This window comes from Ips typographus, linkage group LG2 (genome assembly GCF_016097725.1).
Source record: "Ips typographus isolate SLU linkage group LG2, UJ_Ityp_2.0, whole genome shotgun sequence".
In the NCBI taxonomy this organism is placed as follows: Eukaryota; Metazoa; Arthropoda; class Insecta; order Coleoptera; family Curculionidae; genus Ips; species Ips typographus.
In genome coordinates, this window is record NC_138423.1 from 10,673,856 (window position 1) to 10,692,313 (window position 18,458).

At 35.3% G+C, this 18,458-nt stretch overlaps 1 protein-coding gene across 5 annotated transcripts in view; it reads right to left on the reverse strand.

Moving 5' to 3' along the window:
- The window catches only part of LOC145725101 (orexin receptor type 2-like), a 130,378-nt gene that overhangs the window by 64,755 nt on the left and 47,165 nt on the right, over positions 1–18,458 (reverse strand). The window contains exon 1 of one of the 5 annotated variants that reach the window (XM_081973709.1): positions 12,697–12,772. The exons of 3 other annotated variants lie outside the window; for them this stretch is intronic. The gene's annotated coding sequence lies outside the window, so the exon portion shown is untranslated. Of the gene's footprint in view, positions 1–9,726; positions 9,746–12,696; positions 12,773–18,458 lie in introns of those variants that run through there. One more of the 5 variants, XM_081973708.1, reaches the window with a different exon arrangement.

Genomic DNA, 18,458 nt, shown 5'->3' on the forward strand with positions numbered 1-18,458 from the left:
CAGTAGCATCGTGGCTCGCTAGACCGGGTGCTACGCCATAGATCCGGCATTGTAGGTTTCTGTACAAACACTACATGGTTCGCTAGACCGGGTGTTTGTATACTTTTCCCCGATAGGCCAATTTCCGGCCCTAGTTCACTCTGTAGCGTCGAGGTTCGCTAGACCGGGCGCTACACGATAGTTCCGTATCCAACACAAACGCTACATGGTTCGCTAGACCGGGCGTTTGTGTCATTTAGTAGTCCGGCCGCACTTCCTGGCCCTGTCTTTTGTTGACTACGCTACATGGTTCGCTAGACCGGGCGTAGGAGGCAAGTTTCTACATCCTATTGCCAACAAGAACCACTACAAGGCTCGTATAGACCGGGTGGTTCAGTAATACCCTTTTACAACTCTTTTACCGACCCGTGACACCGTAACTTTATTTGCACTAGGACGGTTAATTGCTTAGTTGTAAACGTAGACCTGCATTGACCCTGTAATTAACTTTGATTCATTTTGTACCTGTAACATTCATTGCACTGCGTGGCTTCTTGGCTTTCTGCATTGTACCGTTGACCTGTTTTGCATCGCATCCGACCCGTACCGTAACTAAGTTGCACACTCTCACTCTCGTTCTTGTTTAATTGAGGGGAGGGGGGATTTAAGATACGCTTGTTTGCATGCTGCATAAGTATTTGCTTTAGTTAAGTTTGCTGGCATTTTGAGTTAATCACAGAGAATGTACGTTGGTTGATTGGTACTTTTGGCTTTTATTTGCGTTCTCACGAACTGAACCACTGTTACCACAGATTGTCGGGAACCTTGTCTCCAGCTGTTTAAAAGCTACCAAGGCATACGAATTGTGTTTCCTGGTTCACATTTCGAAAACTCTAAATACTTTCTTAAAACCAGGTGGCGCCCGAGGCAATTCTCATTAACTTTTGTTCTGGAACATACTTTGATTCGAACTCCCGAATAAATAGCGTCACAAACTTGAAGATAATCTTCTCGATTTTTTAGGCTGCAAATAGTCTTAAAGCACTAAAACAGTATAGATTTTTAAGAAATGCTCGAATTTTTAGCACTGAAGTGTCTAGAAGTGAATTTAATAGTGACTAAGCTTGAAATGACATTTTCAAGAGTATGGACGGTGTACAAACTGGCTTTCAGTCCTCATAAGTCAAAAACTTTGTGAAGATAATCTTCAAACTCGATTTTTCAAGCTGTAAATAGTCTTAAAGCACTAAAACTTGTGTTTTTAAAAATTTTGTGTCGAGAAGTTAATTTAATAGTGACAAAGCTTGAAATGACAATTTTAAGCTTAGAAAGAATGTAAAAATTGTTTTTTAAGTCTGCTATGTTTAAAACTTGATGAAGATAGTCTTGAAACATAATTTTCACAGCTGAAAGCAGTTTTAAAGCATTAAAAATAGTCCAGAGTTCTAAAAAAATTTAAATCAAATTAAAAAAAAATTAAAAAGTTAGTCTTTAAGTCAGTTTTTATGAACCATGTTAATATCCTATATTCAAGGCTAAAATATTCAAATTTGCCTTCAAATTATGAAAACTTAAGCTTCTGATGTAACTTTCTGGTGTTACAGTTAATTTTCAAGATTTAAATGTGTAAATTTGTTGACAAAAATTCTAGAAAAAGTAGTTTTTCATTTATACAAGTCAATTTTCAATACTAAAGTTTTTCAATTTTTCTTCAAACTATAACGACTGACTGTAAAGACATTTTTTAAGCTTCGTAACTTGATTTTCACCGTTTTCAGGACAATTTTTAAGTTGGGTTGGGTTAGGTCTTGGAACGTAATAACTCAATTATCTTGTAAAAAAAGTTTCAAATTAGAATTAAATAAAAGATACTTTCTTTTCAAGTCATTTTTGAAAAATGTTTAGTGACAAAATTAAAACCATCTTTTTGTATCTACGCCATTGGACAATTTTGACAAACGTTATTAATAGCACAATGAGTATTAATTTTATAAGTGCTTGTTACAAATTTGATTTAAAATTGCTCCAACGATCTGATAGTTATGACAAAAACCGATTTTTTAAACTGAAATTTGAAGGCGTGTTTTTTCTTAGGAAGCATTTTTCAGGAAATTGACATAATCATTAATGTCAATTTATTTTTTGATGGGTTGTCGAATGATGAATTATTGACATTTATAAATATTTTCATTTAAAAACATAAATACTATACACAACCACAAACAACATTTTCGTCAAATAGAACTTTTTATCAACATCAATAAAGTAGGCAGTGTATTGTTATTTCCTGATTTGAAAAATCTCCCTAAATTTTCACTGAAAACAAAACAAATTGCGACTTTGATACTCTCCTTTCCAACTGAATTCTAACCTTTGGAATTAAATGTTTATTAACAATGTATCTAAAATAAATGAAAAGCGGTTTAACGTTACACCGAAATACTCTAATTTCCAAATGAATGAAGCAAATGCACTTGAACATTAAGGCTTAAGCGCCCATCTGCACGCCCAACCTATCAGTTTTCGTGGTTTAAAACGGGCAGAACTGTAAATCGGAAATTACGTTTGGTCTCGATTGCAGCGGAAAATCGATTCATGGATACCAACGAAGATTTGCATAACATCAAATATTGCATTAAATTTTAAGGGTTTTCGGAAATCTTAATGTAGTGTATAGCGGATTTGTAGCGTATTCAACCATTATTATGTCAGGTTATCGCGTTTCAGCGTTCTCAGAATAATTCTTTTTTGCCCGGAAAAAGAAATTGAACGAAAATTGGCGTATTCTTTTTGGCCTTAATGGATATAAAGTCGATAGATTTTTATGAGAACGGAGAAGGAATAGTATAACTTCACGGCCAGTTTGTTTTATTGATTTGAGTTGAACATCAAGAATATTGTTTGTCTAGGGATTTGTTTTATGTCTGATTTTTTTGTTTGCCTGGATTTTGAAACATGTGAAACCCAATTTCAGCTACTGTAAAAGTGTCCTTAGTGACATTACAGTGCAGTATTTTGTCACAATCTTTTACCTTTATTCCAGTAAAAAATTGGTAGGTATATGTATAGTACTTTCAAAAGCTCTACATTCAGAACTTGTGAATAAGAATGTTCTTATTAAACATATTTGGGTTCCTCTTATTATTTTGTCGAATGTCAGCACGTAGTTTCCTACAACACTCTTCAGAAGTATTATTAAAGTTTTTGAACGTATAATCTAAGCCCAACTATCTCATTATTTTCATAGAAACTTCTAGAGTTTCCAATAAAACTACTGTCCAGCTATATTGGAAATAAATAAACCCACACCAAACACCATTCTTTTCTACCTTCCTTCTTGATACTTGTCTGTGGTCTGTATTATTTAGAGTGGACTCTAGTTTCCTAAACAAATATCGAAGTGGTTCTTTGTTTTACTGCAATATGTCAATAAATATTGCTTCGTTAAAATGGGTCAGATCCGTATCGATGCTCGTATCAACCGAGTTAAATGCAGCTTTTGTCTTATATCCTTTATGCACGAGGTCTACAAAAAATGGACAGTATATTTCTAGCAGTAACATTAAATATTTATTAGCAACCGTTTAATTTCATCTACTCCAACTTAATTTGGTAATTTTAACTGCTTAATTTTCTTGCTGTTAAACTGTATGTAATACACGTTTAAAAGATAACACTAAGCTGCCAATGCTGCCATCATGGCAATCAGTGCTGAGGTAGTGCACTACAAATTGGTTCTGGAGTGCAAAACAACCCTGGAAAAGCTGGCCCAAAAGAACAACATACGTCTTGTGTGGGATCCGGGACATGCTGCTATTCCGGGAAATGAAGAGGCGGATCGACTGGCAAAACTGGGCACTCAGAAAGAGCCTGTTGGTCCAGAGCCGACTCTGGGGATCGCCAATAGCAGGGTGATCCAGTCGCTAAAATCTTTAGCCCAGCAGCTGTTTCAAGAACGCTGGGACTCCGCCATAGGTATGAGGCAGGGCAAAGAACTCATCATGGGCCCCTCAGTCAAAAATACGACATACCTGCTGGAACTAAGCAGAGAGAACTTAAGGACGGTGAACGGTCTACTGACTGGCAACTGCCAGCTGAGACGGCATCAGTACTTGATGGGTATAATCGAGGATCCTACTTGTCGAGGATGCTTGGAAGAGGAAGAGTCGTTAGGACACATCTTAATGTGGTGTCCAGCCTTCACTCGTTCGAGGACAACATTCCTGGAACAGTCAATAATGACGCCCAGGGCAATCAAGGAGCTAAGACCTAGCAGACTGGTAGGCTTTATAAAGTCGACTGGACTGCTGGAAGAAATTCGTGAATTTATTCATGAAGCTGCCTCAAGCACGAACTTTATCAGTGTAAAACAAAATTTTATGTTAAATTTACCTTCAAATAATTTTATGTCAAATTTTTTACGGAATAGGACTGTGTTATTATGCACCTGATCTGTCACATTCAAACCTCAACTTAGCTTAAGTTGTACTGTGGTTGTATTTAAAATCGACTTGGTAGTGTCGGGAAAATAGGGATTAAACCTTAAAGCCGTCCTCAATGTTAAAGGTGCGGTTGCTCAGCATGAGGTGTCGGGACATCACTTCAACATCAAAGGAATTATACCGACTGTCCATTCTTCTTAAATAGCTATTCTTCGGTATAAGCGTGGTTCAACTGATCATTGAGACAGGTGCAACCCACATTGTTTTTCTGTGGAGAAGGCTTTGTGTTCTTCCTTTCATTCATTTGAATTTTTAGTTTTCTATCCTAGTATTCGGTCATGGTTGCACGAATATCTTAAAATCGTATCTTTGGAAGTGTGACCGCCAAGACCTTTAGACCTCCCTCCGTTTCATATTTTTCTTTAGGAACATTTTAAAAATGCAGTGTTGAAGAATAGACTTGATAACAGTTGAATACATCAACTTATTAGCAGATATTTTACAGAGAGTTAAACAGTAATTTAGTTAGGATTAACACCAAAATGTTTTTTTAATATTTTGAAGTATATTAACATCCTAACCAAAACTCCCATGGCATTTTTTCTTGTAACAAGTTTCAATTTTCGATCCGAAAAGCTGTAGCCAGTTTTAAACCCTTGTTCTTATCATTCTACAAAAGTTATATCCTGCAGTAAGTCCTGCGGAAATCCTGAAGATTACTGGAGGACAGGTTCAAGCTATAAATTTATTGCTTAGCGCCATCTTATTAAGGGGCATTTCCGTTTTGTCCCAACCACACTAGAGTTATGTGCGACAGATCCATTTACTCTTAAAATAAATAGGCAATTTTTTCATTCCATTGTAATATGACAATGGAACTTCAATGTTTAACTTTTGCTTGCAACTGCACCCTAATTAAATACAACATAAGTGCCAGCTCAAATAGTTAAAACGAGCAAAAACAAAACCCAAATTTTAAACAGGCAGTTAATTAAGACAGGGAAAACTGTCGACGTTCTGCAGAACCTTCCAGAACTTCCCTATTATCATGTTTAGAATTTGAATTCCGCCAGCATGGAGTTTGTTGTTGCTCGTGAAATGTTTAATTAATTTGTTTGGCAATTCCTAAAGTGGCTTTTTTCTTTAGTGAATATTTCCGGTTGAGCATAATTAGAGCCCACCGAATGTTCCAGCTTGCAATTGTTTAAGGACGCTACAAAGTTTCCGCCATGATTAGTACAAAATACAAATTCCGGTCCAGAATTAGGTCAATTCAGAAATAAGCCATGTAGAATTTTATCTTTGTCTATGTGACGATTATATCGTTTAATTTTGCTCGAGGTAAATTAAATTAACAAGGGAAGAAATGAGTAAACAAACAAATTTGCACGCAAATCAACATCGCTGGCGCTCGTTTACCTCATTTGCAAAGCCAATTTATTTTTAACAGGCAATTTTGGCTTATTACAATTTTTAGGTGATGGAAAAAATGGTGCTCCAGAACGTTATTCAGAAAAAAATTCACAAAAGCCAATAACTGGAAAGTCTTGAAATATTTAATAATTAATTCGGGATCTTTTTCTTTTCGTTATGGTTCAAAATCAAAATGTAAACTTAATTTGCTTTTTTGTCAAGCATTTTAAAACTGAACATTTTTTCAACGCAAGTACTAAACACTGAAATTTTCAAAAAGTTATCTTTTACAGTTTTTGAACTATCGACCGCGGTAGTTCCCGGTGGGACACCCTGTATTGGAATATGTTAAATGAATACTACGGTCATCATCTATCTCACTTGTTTTGCATCATTATTTTTTCCTAGTATGTAGTAATGAGCTTTTTTAGTAACATAATGCAATAGACTGATTACACGTATATCCTTATCAAATTTTCTACATGATTAATAGCGACAGTTCTAAGAAACCAGCAGCAACCTTCGCTTCTTATGCGATGTTCAATCTAAGGGCAGATTTCAGCGTGCTAATTTATGATAGCTATCTAGGATCTTGTTAAAAACATAGCGTCATTTCTTTCCCCACCGTAGAAAATAGTTATTTACATTACTAGTGGGGTATGAGCATTTTTATAGTCACGAGTGGGAGTGTTGCCACGACGAGATCGTAGACCGAGTTGTGGTGATCACACGAGTACGTTAATTTGCCATACCCCACGGGTGATGTACAACATTTTATCTACGACCATCAGAAGCAGCGTAAAGTAAGAAAAAAATTCATATTTTGTGCAATGTGAACTATTTAGGAACGTCTCGTATATGCTTGCTACGGGTAGTTATTTGTTACCCTTAAATCTTGTCATCTACGCTGTACTGTTTTGGTGTTGTTGCTATGGTGGCCATTTGTTTCCACATATTACTTAAGCGACAATTTAACAGTGTCAGTCACAAATTTTTAAAAGTGCATTTCGTTATGAACATGTCTGAAGAACTTCCGTCAGATATTGAAGAAGCTGCCGCAAACGTGGTATCTGGCTTGTTGCCTGCCAAGTCAAAGGAGAAATATGAAAAAATGTATCAAAGTTATGTTTAAATTCAATAAACAATTACAGCAGAAATTTTCATTTAAAGTTGTTTTATCGCACTAGTGCGATAAAATCGATTATTATCGCACTAGTGCGGTAAAATCGCTCATTACGTAACTCAAAATGAGCTATGTAATGAATGATTACCATGCTAGGAGTAGATAAATATATTTCTTTTATTCACATTTATATCAAAGTAGAAATCTCGTAACTCTAAAGCCAAAAGAACAGTCACGCACACTTATATTTAGATGACTTTCCTAGTCTGGATTGTTAGAATTACCTTGACCGATTGAATCAATTTATTGGAACTGTTGAATATGTAGTGGATTGTTCTATTTACTAATCTGCTGTAATGTGAATTGATTAGACATTCTCAACATGATTGTAGGTGTAAATCACATGCGGTCATTTGAGCCGTGGACAGTTATTTGCATACCTAAAAATTGTTTTTTCTATGTGTTAGATAATTTACATAATTAGTTGTGAAGCCAGAATTAAGTTTCTAATTTCAAATGTATAGGGTGTCTTAAATTCTATGGTTTTACGGGGTATCTTCCAAACTAGCAAAGGTCGAGCAATGCGGTATTGCGGTTGAACAAATGAATGACGTTTCATATGGAGTATGTTTATCTGTTCGTCAAGGTATACAGGGTGTCCCACGACGAAAGACATCGATTGATATTGGAAAAAGTATAAATAGGAGAGTTTTGAAAATTTGGCAGGATACTGATGTGGGCATGCCCAATCCAACTAAAATATTTTCAAGATGGTTGCACTTCCGTTTATACCGGAAGTCGATCACAACTTTCTTATTTTAAATAGAAACCCCTATATATTATTACATATTTGGATTCCTCACAAAATTCTGACCTTGTATAGAATGCCCTATGCCTATCTCTAGCCGTTTTCGAAATATTTGATGTTTTTCCAAAAAAGTGACAGTTGCAACGCTCAACATATTTTTGTACTATGTTAAAACCGTATTTCATTTTGCAATGAACCTTTGGGTTATTGTAAATAAAGGATCGTTTTATTAAACTGAGGGTGCGTAATGACTCATTTGTATACAGGGTCGTCAAAAAAAATCATAAACTTGCCACTAAAAAAAATAAAAAATCTCAAGTTTTTTAAATAGAAACCCACATTTTTTATGACGGAATCATTTTGAGCATTAAAAATTACTATAAGTTTCAATTTATTTGCCTATACCTAAATCCAACCCATTTCGTTTTATTTGAGAATAAACATTTTTTACTATAAAAATTACAGATTTCTTGAAAATTTCTCTCTCTAATTACGTGTGGATTTATGTCACACCAGTAGTGTGAATTATGTCTATTGAACATTCCATTTTTAGTGAATTTGGCCTCGTCGCTCCAAATAATATTATTCAAAAACAATTCATCTCCATAGTGACTAGTCAGCAAAAACTCACTAAAAACAACTCTCTTCGGAAAGTCAACCTCTTTTAAGTGCACTAATTTAAATGAAAAAGGGTGAAATTTATGTTTCTTCAGGATCCTCTGAATTGAGCTTTTGGATATGTTTGATTCTACGGAAACTTGTCTTATTGACAAAGTTGGATTTGCAACAAAATAGCCCAAAATTGCAATTTCTACATTTGTATTATTAAGGATTGGTTTTGTTTTAATAGCTTTTATCTTCACATATCCCGTATTCTTAAAATTTTCAATTATTTGCAAAGAAAAACCAAAGCTATCACCAAAAGCTGTCAATTTTGGTAATGGCTTTGGTTTTTCTGGATAACGAGCGGCAAATACCTCACATGTTCTACTCACAACTTTATCACATTCTCCGTAAATAATAAACAGATTTAAGTAATCTTGGTTTGAATAACGTAACCGCGACGGCATATTTGCAGTTGTCAAAACACTCAAAACTAGTGTTATTAACATGCCCTGCAGGTCTCCAATATCACCGTGTGTCAAAAGCATGACCAACTAGAACACCACATAATCCCAACCGTGCAGCATAATAAAAAAAAGTTTATTCTCAAATAAAACGAAATGGGTTGGATTTAGGTATAGGCAAGTAAATTGAAACTGATAGTAATTTTTAATGCTCAAAATGATTCCGTCATAAAAAATGTGGGTTTCTATTTAAAAAACTTGAGATTTTTCATTTTTTTTAGTGGCAATGGCATGATTTTTTTTTTGACGACCCTGTATACAAATGAGTCATTACGCACCCTCAGTTTAATAAAACAATCCTTTATTTACAATAACTCAAAGTTTCATTGCAAAATGAAATACGGTTTTAACATAGTACAAAAATATGTTGAGCGTTGCAACTGTCACTTTTTTGGAAAAACATCAAATATTTCGAAAACGGCTAGAGATAGGCATAGGGCATTCTATACAAAAGTTGGTCAGAATTTTGTGAGGAATCCAAATATGTAATAATATATAAGGTGTTCTATTTAAAATAAGAAAGTTGTGATCGACTTCCGGTATAAACGGAAGTGCAACCATCTTGAAAATATTTTAGTTGGATTGGGCATGCCCACATCAGTATCCTGCCAAATTTTCAAAACTCTCCTATTTATACTTTTTCCAATATCAATCGATGTCTTTCGTCGTGAATTGTTCAAAATTCAACAAATTGGTTCTACATGTATTGGGATCTCGGTAACCGAAAGAGCTACAGAATCTGTTAAATAAGGAAAGTTTTATCTTCGGAAAGAATCGTAGAACACGATGATTTCCAAGATATTGTAACATAAAGATTACACTAGGTACCGTTACCCTAAGTTGCCCCGGTCTCCCCCAGTACAATGTTTGTGTCAGCAAGATTGGCGAATTGGGGTCATGATGTGGGTATAAATACTGCACCAAAAGCACGTACAGATTACCGAACTCTGGGGTCTTCCCCAGAGGGAAGTCACTGACTGATCTCTGGGTTAGTCTGGGTATGCCTATTGTGTAACGTATCGTGGAGCAGTAGGTGACGAAGTGCCACACCCTAGATCAGCCCTAGCAAAGGAAATAGTGTGGGCGAGCAGCTTAAGTTGCCGTTCCTACTTACCTCCCTTTGCTAGGTTCTTCACGTCTTTACCGGCTCGGTGAATGCCCTCGGACCTAAGTCTAGGGTTCATTCACCACCGCTAAAGCGCTGCCCTCTGTGTATCTTCAGCCTAGCCAGTTCACATCATGCTCCCAGCCATCTTGGCCATCTGGGGGTAAGATAATTATCTAGACAATAAGGCACAATTACTTAAATAAAGTGGGTTACTTGTGGAATCCTGTGTATTCTTCCCCCTCAACCAACCCTTAACGTGACAATATGGTTGATAATTTTGTAAATTTTTTTGGCCGCCATATTGAATTTTTGGAATATGGCATATATGGATTCTACTCCTTTAAAATCCCACCAGAAGTTTAAATATTGTTTTTAGTTTTAGTATTTAGAAAAATTTGTTATTTGACGCCATCTAGCGGCCATATCGTTGGAAGCCCATTTTATTAGTTATCCATTAATGTATAAAATTCTACAGAGTGTACCAAATTGGCGAGTTATTAACGATTGTGTGAAATTACGCATAAAAAATGTGAAAAAAAAGTCTGACGACCTCTCGCGGCCAAACCGTCAAACCAATAAACCAAAGATGTTATATTTTTACAAAGCCCATTTTATCGGCTACCCATCGACATATTCCTTACCATGTCAGTCAAATAAGGAAGTTATTTAGGTCCAAACAAAACAGTGAATAAGAATTTAAAATATTGGTCAACTTGGACGCCCTTTAGCGGCAAAACGATTCAACCGATCAAGCAAAGTATTATATCGTTGGAAAGTCCATTTATTTGGCTATCCATCGACATATAAAACCCCAGACATTATTTATCAAGTAAGATAGTTATTCGCGATTGAATGAAAGAGTGCATGATAAGTTTTAAAAAACGTAAATGTGGCAAAACGTGTCACGTGATATAGAAAAATCGTCGAAAAATTAGTTGGGTAATGATGAAAAATTTTGATGATTTATTATTTCCGCGAATGAAAAAAGTCGCTTTTATCTTATTGTCATTAATCAAGTAATGTATTTATAATACTTTTAAAATATTCAAATACTTTAAAGTAGTTCAAATAAAATACACAATATTTCAAATTTCAAAACTAAACTAGACCAAATTCTAATTTCAAATACCAAATACCGGAATTTAAAAGGAATTGACATAAAGGGCTTGAAATACTAGAAGTATTTGAAATACTTTTTCAAATACTGTCCAGCTCTGGTACTGTATATGTATTATAGCAAAAAAAAAACAGAATAACTTAAGTCTGTCAGAGAGAAAGTGGGAATGTGTTAACTGCAAAATCCACCAACTGCGCCAATTTCCTTAAAATCAAAAATAAAATATGTGAAACCAAATCACTTAACCAAACCCTAAAACGTTTATGGTTAATCAAAGCCTGCAGGTAATTCAACTTGCTTCCAGCTTACTTGTATATTACTTTTAAAGTAATGAAACTACTGTACTAATATAATGAGTAAAATGTTTATCAAGTTAAGTCGTTGAGTAATAAAAGGTGTTCCAATTTGAATCCGTTTAAGCCTTGTTATGATTTTGTGACTTAATTGAAGTCTAGAAAATTAAATTTTAAATCAAATTTGTCCAATTTCAGCTGGTAGAATTAAACCGCATAGATTATCCCGACCCAAGTATCACGCTTTTATAAAGTCCACAATGTTCTGATCCATAAATGGATCGACGATTTAAATTTATTACACCAACATGCAGACATTTTATTATCCACTTTTCTATCCATCATCTAGTTAGATGAAGTGGTGATCGAACATACGAGACAGCTTTAGAACTGAATAGATAAATGCTTTAGAGGAGTGTTTGAACATAAACCTAATTTATATACTTTTTTTATTACATACCTCGATCAATCAAGAAACAATATAGAAATTGGAAAAGTGATAACTGATGGGCAAACACGTGCAGAATGTTACATCTGCACGTGTATTTATTTAATTATTATCGCAGATTCTAAACGTAATCTATTGCTCCAATTTTTTGTAAAGTTTTGTAAACAGTGCAGCAATAGATATTTTTGGATCTAAAAGTAACGTTTCATCACTCGAGAGGCAAAAACTTTTCGGCAATAGTATATTCTATATTAAGAGCGGAAAGTACATATTTGCCGCTTGCACATGAAAATCATGTAATAGCGGCAAAAGTACTTTCGGCTCGAAATGTAGACGATATTTTTTCGACGACTGCTGTGAGGGTGGAGTAGAAGGACAACTCACATCATTTTCGTCGCTCGAACTGATTGTCACCGATAAATCACTTTGACGGAATGTGTATATTTAAAACAGGTATGTCAAGCGTTGTTATGGAAACGCCGAAAAAGTTGGTGAGTAGATTGTTAGTAGAAAGCGAAAACGCTCTAGAGCAGAAAATGATTCACTTTCTGCTCTCGCGCAGCGAATAACCACTTTCTGCTTTTAAATGGAAGCGTATATGAGGTACTTTCAAAGTCAGTCGTCGAAAAAAGTATTTTACGTACTTTCCATGTAGATAACGTTGTTTTCACAAATATCACTGATTTTATTAACAGATAGTAAAATCTTCAATTTAAGTTTGTGATTTAAAACGTTGACGAGTTTTAGAGTAATTATTAAGTCTGTTCTCAGAAGCAATCCCTGACTGGTTTGCAACTCAGAAACAGTAAATGTCAAGTTTTATTGGTTGAATGCTCACGTGACTATGACGTATTCTGACTTGTGACCAATGGATGTATCTATTTCTCTGATTACTAGTTGGAGGTTCTCTCTGCGAACAGACCTATTGTGAATAAGTATATTTTTACTACCTCATTATATTTGTTTAAAATCTAACTATTTTACAAATCAAAAACTGCACAAATAAATTGCAACAAATATTTCTAGTGTAATACATATTGCTGAATTTTTAATACTAAAACAGTTGAATTACAATACACAGAAGTTTCTATTGAAATTTAAATGTGGCATTTCCAATTCTCGTTCAAAGCAATACTGCCTCTCGCTTTGTATACCAGTGAATTTGTAAGCTAATGACTAAAAATGAAATTTGAATATCTCTGAATGGACAAAGCATCATTCTAGATAATTACCGAGTAATGAAACAGTGAATTAATTTAATTTTGAGTTAACATATTGGAAGAAGTTTGTTTTGGGGACTGAACACAATAAGATGGAAGGTTGGAAATAAGTTTCGATTGAACAAATACAGTTGTGATGGTGAATGAGTAATTTATAAGTTACAATTAACTTAGCAAAAGAGTGTACCTAAATCTAATTTCAGTCAAAACGTTTTATCTATCCACCAGTCCTCCCACAAGGTTTTCTCACACAACGTTTTTCTTACTGTAACCCTAATAAAGAACACATAGTTTCCAAATGTAAACTTTTCACTATTTTTAGCAGAATAAGTGTCTTATGATACCGCAAGGCAAAACACGGGTAACAATCAATAAAAATGGTTGATAAAAACCACTTAGATAATGAGAAAACAGCAGATCTGGCAATACTGCATAAAGAGGAGGTCAAAAAGCTTTGAGGAATGTAAAACCTTCAAACATTTTTAAAATTTCATTTCATTATTTTCCAAATCCTGTTTGAACGAAGAAACCCAAAATTTATCTATAAAGATCTTGACAGATTTAAAAATTGTTTATCTTGGCAATGAGATATTAGTGGTTTGAACTGAAGAATCTAAAGAGAGAGACTTTAAAGAGTAATTTGTTTGGAAGAGGATATTTGGGGAAGTAAAACTTTTAAGTAAAAAGAATACACAGGAAAAAAGGTCCGGACATCAATCTTTTGACAAAAATTGTGTAAATGCAATATATTACGTTCTAAATTTGACGATGATATAGTTTATTTCAGTCGAAAACGATTCCAGTCTATGCAAGAAAATAAAATAAAAACATTATGTAACACGAAAACGGTCGAAGTCAATTTTGCATAAAAACTAAATAGAAATTATTTTGACGAGAACTGTGTAACTCAAAGACATAGATCTGATGACCTATGACAAAATAGTTAGTTATAACGTTATAGCTAAAAATAGTTCCACTTTATTACTGTGGTAATTAATCTGAGTGTAAACTTTGTTTTTCCTATTCCCACAAAAATGCTATCCAACTTTTTGTTCCCACAAGAAGTTGAATTATCTTAGAGAAATTAAACTTTGTGCGATCTTCTTTTAGTGAAAAGAAAGAAATATTATAGTTTTAATAAACTTAATAGTTTTTTCTGGAGTTAATCCAACAGTAATCACTACACTAGTAACGTGAAATAGGTACACATCATTATACACGTATAGTCACGTAAAATCAAAAATCATTCATTCTATGGTTTTAAGATTAGCAGTAGATTTTTAGGATATTTACGTATAAGCAGTATAAGTTATATATATTGTCACGTTTAGGGGGTGGCGCAGGAACAGAAACAACAAACGTAGTACAAGCATGACTTCTTTATTCGGCGCTGCATAACTCTTAGTATTGAACACTGTCCAAGAGGGGGTGTGTAGATGCGTGGGTGTGGGGGTATGGGCGTAAGGCCTTCTGAAGTGCCGCCAAGCGGTACCCGCTCGATACGAGCAGGGTGCCCCTATGTCCGACACGCCCAAAGGACTTACTTTAGGTACTGCAACAGGGTAACGAGCCGTCCGGGCACTAGGAAGTTCGGACTGTCGCTCGTGACCTCCCTCTGGGGATGACCCCAGAGTTCGGTGGTCGTCGATGGCTTGAGACGCCGATTAAATACTCGTCTCATGACCCCAATTTGCCGGTCTCGCTGATTCGGCAGTGCACTGGGGGAGACCGGGGCCAGACTAGGTACCGGAACATGGTGCAACTTATGTTATTCGTGACATCTCCCCCTTCCAACAAGTGTTCGCCCCGAACACTAAAATTCTATATTACAAAATAAATTTCTCGTCTTTCCTTTTTCCATATGAATCTTAAAATTAACCGATGTTGCTTATTTGCTAGAGAGGGTATGGGAAAAACTTTATTCCAAAAATATAAACACTTTTCTCTTAAAACTACTTCTAGATTCCTAGATAATGTTTTCAGCCACAAAAAAATTAATTCTTTCCTTGGGTCACCTTTCAACCTTGTGTTGCGTCTATCTTCTTGCTCTCCATTTTGGCCAAAATTTACGTCAACTGCACATTGTATTGTATACTCCTTTGGGCACCATCATCTAAGTGGAAACGCTTCACCTAGGCTTCATCTCGTAGTGCCGTCTCTTGGCACTGTATTCTCTAAGCGGCAAACTTCATCGCTTAGCTTCACTTCTTCCTACTGTGTCCTTTTGCGTGCTCCTTTAGCACACCTATCATTGGACATGTATACTTCTTCTTAATTAACGTGAGCACATTTGGAGATGCTTCTTCAGCTCGACTTATTAAAAGACTCTGGGTGCACACGGGTGTAAGTAGAACCGTCGTGGCGGGACCCATCTGAAGATGTCAGCTTCTCCAAGACTTGCTGCTTTAAACCATCTCTATTTCCGAGGAAAAAGGCTATCGACCTACCGGTCTTTCTGCCAATGTTACAGAAACAAAACTTATGTACTAAATATTTGTTTAAAAAAAAAAATATATATAATGTTTTACAAAGAAAGGGTTAAAATTAATAGTTCGTTTTTTTAGGTAAAATGTTCCAACAGAGTATATTGAGGAAAGGCGTAGCGAGATTGTCTATTTGGTCTTGTGAGGGAGATGGGGTTTATAATTGTCCAGTTGTGGGGGTTGCCTTTCCATTTTGCCTCTAGTTTCGTTAATCGTTCTGTTATTTTTGTCATTTGTGTCCGTTCGTAGAGTAATTCGTTGGTTGGGTTATGTAGCGGGTTTTGAGGATGTCTAATCTTGGTTACTAGTCTAAGTGCAATTTGTTCTGTAGTTTGTATGTGTTTTTTTGTTTTGCTGGTCGCATTGACTCTTAGTATGTGTCCGTAGTCGAGTAGAGGTCTGCAAATAGATTTGTATATTTTAGTTGCAGTTTTTGTGCTTATACCTCTGTTCTTGTACGTCAGGGCTCTGAAATGTTTAGTTCGTTTAATAATTTCAGTTCTCACAATTTGTGCATGTTTTGTAAATTTGAGTTTTTGGTCAAGTGTTATACCTAAGTATTTTATTTCTGGGCTTGGTGTAGTTACATTACCGTCTGTTGTTATTGTAGGAGAGTTGTCTTTTATTTTGTGATTTGGTAAGAGTAGTTGGTTTTTCGTGGGGTTTGGTGTTAATCTCCATTTGTAGAACCATGCCGTCGTGTGGTTTGTTAATGTCTGAAGCTCCTCTACAGCTTTTGCCGTAGTTTTGGCATGAACTATGAGTGCTGTATCGTCAGCATATTGTAGAATGTAGTCATGTTTGCTTATGTAGTTTTTGTCAAGTAGATTGTGGTTGTATATGTCATGACAGTAGATATTGTAGAGGAAGGGTGATAAAGGCGATCCTTGTGGTAGTCCTTGTTCAGGAATAAAAGGAAAGGAAAGGGTGTTGTCTATACGTATTTCTAATTGTCTGTTTTCCAGTAAGTTTCTAATAATGTGGATTAGGTATTTTGGAGTATTCAGTTTGTGTAGTTTGTATAGTAGTCCTTTGTGCCATACGCTGTCAAATGCTTTGTTGATGTCCATAAAGAGACATGCTGATTTCTTGTTTTCAAGATGCGTAGTTTGAATGTTGTTAGTTAGTATAAACAAGGGGTGAACAGTTGAGTGCTTAGGCTTAAAACCAAATTGGTATGGCGGAATGTGTTGTCCAATTAAGTGTTGTAGTCTATTCTTTATAATATTTTCAAACATCTTGCTCAGTACAGGAAGTAGTGTAATGGGTCTAAAGTTTTGTACTTGTGTGTTGTTTAGTCCCGTTTTTGGAATGGGAATTATTATTCCCGTTTTCCAAGTGTCTGGTATTACGTTGTTTTTTATGCATCTGTTGAATAAGTTAAGTATAATTTTGTGCGTTTGTGGAGTTAAGTTTTTCAGAATTTTACTTTTTATATTGTCTTTTCCTGGAGCTGTGTTTTTCATGCGTGCAAGTGCTTCGTCGTATTCTACGTCAGTAATCAATTGGTGTGTAAATGGTAAGTCATTGTTGAAGTAGTTGTCGTACCAATCAGTTATTCTAGTCCAGTTCTGCTCCTCAAAATTAGGGTTGGTGAAAATTGCGAAAGCTTTTTGAAAATGTCTGGCGAATGCGTCTGCTTTGTCTTTGTCTGTATCTAGTTCGGTACCGTTTTCATTGATATTGCCAATAAAGTTGTTTTTTTTGTAGCGCGAGAGTTTTTTTATTTTTTGCCAGTAAGTTTTTCCCGCGTCACGTTCGATTTCTTGGCAAGCTTCTAGCCATTTTTCTTGTCTATATTGATCAATTAGTGTTTTTACGTTTCTGTTCAGTTCGTTTAGTTTTCGTTTTAGTTCGTTATCATTCGTTTGTATGTATAGTCTGTATAATTCTCTTTTACGTTTGAGAAGTCTGAGTATGTACTTCGGAAGAGTATGTTGATAGAAGGTATTTTTTATGTGGGGAGAAAATTTTTGTATGGCTGTTGTCAATTGTTTCTGTATGTTTTCAATAGAACAAGTCTCTGGCTGCAATGAATGAATGAAGTTGTGTATGTGTTTTTTTACTTTATCTACGTCTGTTTTATTTAGGTTAATTGGTTTTTGTGAGTTTTTCGGTAATCCCGTCGTTTGTGTCTGTCCGAGGTCAATATTAAAAGTGATTGCCAAATGGTCCGACCCGAGTTCGTTTGTCAAATCGACATTTTTAATCACATTAGTCAAGTTAGCTGTATGTAGTAGTAGGTCCGGAGTTGAGTCTTGGTTTCCAATCATTAGAAATGTAGGTGGTGTGTGTTTTCTTTTAAAGTCGGAATTGTTCAAAAATTGGTTCAGTTGCGCTGTCTTTTGTCGGTTTACGTTAAAGTCTCCAATCAGAATTGCATACTTGTAAGTGCATGCTTTCGTGAATATGGTATTTCGTGGAGTATGGAAGTTAATATATCACTAAGAACAGTTTAGCTTGAAATATGTTTTTCTAGAAGGTAAATACAAAACCATTAATTTTTACTGTTACTTGGTACGCACGTTTTCTGTGTTACTTGGAAATGAGATGGAAAAAAATAATTCCACGTGGACTATTTGTGGCAACCCACACCATGTTAAAAGTCAAATTTAAATTCAGATAGCAATTCCGAATAACTTCTGTGACATAGCTTAAAGCATGCAAAATCTACGACCAAATCAATATTCTATTTGTATACGTGGGTTTCAATAGTTTCGGATATTACTTGGACATAAACGAATTAACAGGCAAACTCCCATCAAAATTTCCTCAAAATGACTCGGTGCATCAGGATGAAATTGAAAAGTTTTGAAAACTTCTCTATGCTTTAGAAATACAACTCTTGTGAACCTAACTTTTTAAACACGGTTCAGGTTTTTTATAGAAACTATGTT